A 3,794-nucleotide genomic window follows, 5' to 3' on the forward strand; every position below is an offset into this window, starting at 1 on the left:
TCCCCAGATACATGAGTGTGAGAGAGAGGTTAGAGGGTCCTACCCAGATGCAGGAATGTGAGAGGGGGGTTAGAGGGAGCTATCCAGATACTGGTGTGTGAGAGAGGGGTTAGTGGGACCTCCCAAGATACAGGAGTGTGAGAGAGAGGTTAGAGGGAGCTCACCAAATACAGGAGTGTGACAGAAGGGTTAGAGGGAAATCTCCAGATACAGGAGTGTGAGAGAGGTGTTAGTGGGACCTCCCCAGATACAGGAGTGTGAGAGGGGTGGGAGGTTAGATGGACCTACCGAGGTACAGGAGATGTGAGAGAGGGGTTAGATGGACCTCCCCAGATACAGGAGTGTGTGAGAGAGTGGTTAGAGGGACCTCCCAAGATATAGGAGTGAGAGAGAAGGGTTAGAGGGACCTCCACAGATACAGGAGTGTGAGTGAGGAATTAGAGGGACCTCCCCAGATACAGGAGTGTGAGAGAGGGTTTAGAGGGACCTTCACAGATACAAGAGTGTGAGAGAGGGGTTAGAGGCACTTATCCAGATACAGGAGTGTGAGAGAGGGGTTAGAAGAAACTCCCCAGATACAGGAGGGTGAGAGAGGCGTTAGACGGACCTCCCCAGATACAGGAGTGTGAGAGAGGGTTTAGAGGGACATCCTCAGATACAGGAGTGTGAGAGAGGGTTTTGAGGGATCTCCCCAGATACAGGAGTGTGAGAGAGGGGTTAGAGTGACCTCCCCAGATACAGGATTGTGACAGAGGGGTTAGAGGGACCTCCCCAGATACAGGAGTGTGAGAGAGGGGTTCGACGGACCTCCCCAGATACAGGAGTGTGAGAGAGGGGTTAGAGGGACCTGCCCAAATACAGGAGTGTGAGGGGTTAGAGGGACCTCCCCAGATACAGGAGTGTGAGAGAGTGGTTAGAGGGAGCTCCCCAGATACAGCAGTGTGAGTGAGGTGCTAGACGGAGCTCCCCAGATACAGGAGTGTGAGAGCGGGGTTAGAGGGACCTCCCAGATACAGAAGTGTGAGTAAGAGATTAGAGCGAGCTCCCCAGAAAACTGACCTCGGAATTGCGTCCAGAGTCAGACTGTGTTGATATCAGTTTATAACTGGGAGCTGTTGTCTTAGTCTCAAGCTCAGAGACGAGGTCAGTTTTACAACAATATTTTAACCTGCCCTTTCACAAAACCTGAGCAAATATTTCAGGTTGAAATAAGGATAGCTGCAGTAAACTGGAATGAATATCACAGCTGATTATACCCCTGTGAAACGGCAGAGTCACGTACATCTTCCAAACACACCCAGTCAATTGTACACACCTTACTGTCAACAATACCAGGGAAATAGCAGGAGAGGTATTCACAGTAGATATTATCGAATCACAGCTCATTACTCATTCTCTCCTCCCTCAAGAAAATCACTGACCTCAACCTGACACAGGTCTATGCAAGGATACTTGATGTGTAGAGAAAAATGGGCACTGGCTCACTGATTAAAAGGGACGTCCACAGATACAGGAGTGTGAGAGAGGGGTTAGAGGGACCTCCCCAGATATCGGAGTGTGCAGGAGGGGTTAGAGGGACCTCCCCAGATACAGGAGTGTGAGAGAGGCGTTAGTGGGACCTCCCCAGATACAGGAGTGTGAGAGAGGGTTGAGAGGGACCTCCCCAGATACAGGAGTGTGAGTGAGGGGTTAGAGGGACCTCCCCAGATACAGGAGTGTGAGAGAGGCGTTAGTGGGACCTCCCCAGATACAGGAGTGTGAGAGAGGGGTTAGAGGGACCACCCCAGATACAGGAGTGTGAGGCGTTAGAGGGACCTCCCCAGATACAGGAGTGTGAGAGAGGCATAAGAGGGAGCTCCCCAGATACAGGAGTGTGAGATAGGGTTTAGAGGGACCTCCCCAGATACAGGAGTGTGAGAGAGGGGTTAGAGGCACTTATCCAGACACAGGAGTGTGAGAGAGGGGTGAGAGGGACCTCCCGAGATACAGCAGTGTGAGAGAGGGGTTAGAGGGACCTCCCGAGACACAGGAGTGTGAGAGCGGGATTAGAGGGACCTGCCGAGATACAGGAGTGTGAGAGAGGGGTTAGAGGGACCTCCCCAGATACAGGAGTGTGAGGGGGGGGATTAGAGGGAACTCGCCAGATACAGGAGTGTGAGAGAGGGGTTAGAGGGACCTCCCCAGATACAGGAGTGTTTGAGAGAGTGGTTAGATGGACCTCCCCAGATATAGGAGTGTGAGAGAGGGGTTAGAGTGGCCTCCCCAGATACAGGAGTGTGAGAGAGGGTTAGAGGGACCTCCCCAGATACAGGTGTGTGAGAGAGGGGTTAGAGGGACCTCCCCAGATACAGGAGTGTGAGAGATTGGTTAGAGGGACCTCCCCAGATTATGGAGTGTGAGAGAGGGGTTAAAGGGACCTCCCCAGATACAGGAGTGTGAGAGAGGGGTTAGAGGCACTTTCCCAGATACAGGAGTGTGAGAGAGGGGTTAGAGGAAACTCCCCAGATACAGGAGTGTGAGAGAGTGGTTAGAGGGACCTCCCCAGATACAGAAGTGTGAGAGAGGTGTTAGAGGGACCTCCCCAGATACAGGAGTGTGCAGGAGGGGTTAGAGGGACCTCCCCAGATATCGGAGTGTGCAGGAGGGGTTAGAGGGACCTCCCCAGATACAGAAGTGTGAGAGAGGTGTTAGAGGGACCTCCCCAGATACAGGAGTGTGAGAGAGGGGTTAAAGGGACCTCCCCAGATACAGGAGTGTGAGAGAGGGGTTAGAGGCACTTTCCCAGATACAGGAGTGTGAGAGAGGGGTTAGAGGGACCTCCCCAGATACAGGAGTGTGCAGGAGGGGTTAGAGGGACCTCCCCAGATATCGGAGTGTGCAGGAGGGGTTAGAGGGACCTCCCCAGATACAGGAGTGTGAGAGAGGCGTTAGTGGGACCTCCCCAGATACAGGAGTGTGAGAGAGGGTTTAGAGGGACCTCCCCAGATACAGGAGTGTGAGTGAGGGGTTAGAGGGACCTCCCCAGATACAGGAGTGTGAGAGAGGCGTTAGTGGGACCTCCCCAGATACAGGAGTGTGAGATAGGGGTTAGAGGGACCTCCCCAGATACAGGAGTGTGAGTGAGGGGTTAGAGGCACCTCCCCAGATACAGGAGTGTGAGTGAGGGGGTTGAGGGACCACCCCAGATACAGGGGCTTGAGAGAGTGGTTAGAGGGACCTCCCCAGATACAGGAGTGTGAGAGAGGGGTTAGAGTGACCTCCCGAGATTCAGCAGTGTGAGAGAGGGGTTTGAGAGACCACCCCAGATACAGGAGTGTGGCAGACGGGTTAGAGGGTCCTCACCAGATACAGGAGTGTGAGAAAGGGGTTAGAGGGACCTCCCCAGATACAGGAGTTTGAGTGGTTAGAGGGACCTACCCAGATACAGGAGTGTGAGAGAGGGGATAGAGGGACCTCCCCAGATACAGGAGTGTGCAGGAGGGATTAGAGGGACCTCCCCAGATACAGGAGTGTGAGAGAGAAGTTAGAGGGTCCTCCCCAGATACAGTAATGTGCGAGAGTGTTAGAGTGGAGCTCTGCAGATACAGGTGTGTGAGAGAGGGGTTAGAGGGAACTCCACAGATACAGGAGTGTGGGAGAGGGGTTAGTGGGACCTCCCCAGATACAGGAGTGTGAGAGGGCTCGGGGGTTTGATGGACCTACCGAGGTACATGAGTGTGAGAGAGGTGTTAGAGGGACCTCCCCAGATACAGGATTGTGTGAGAGAGGGGATAGAGGAACCTCCCAAGATATAG

The sequence above is a fragment of the Pristiophorus japonicus genome, unplaced genomic scaffold (genome assembly GCF_044704955.1).
Source record: "Pristiophorus japonicus isolate sPriJap1 unplaced genomic scaffold, sPriJap1.hap1 HAP1_SCAFFOLD_75, whole genome shotgun sequence".
NCBI classification, from domain to species: Eukaryota; Metazoa; Chordata; class Chondrichthyes; family Pristiophoridae; genus Pristiophorus; species Pristiophorus japonicus.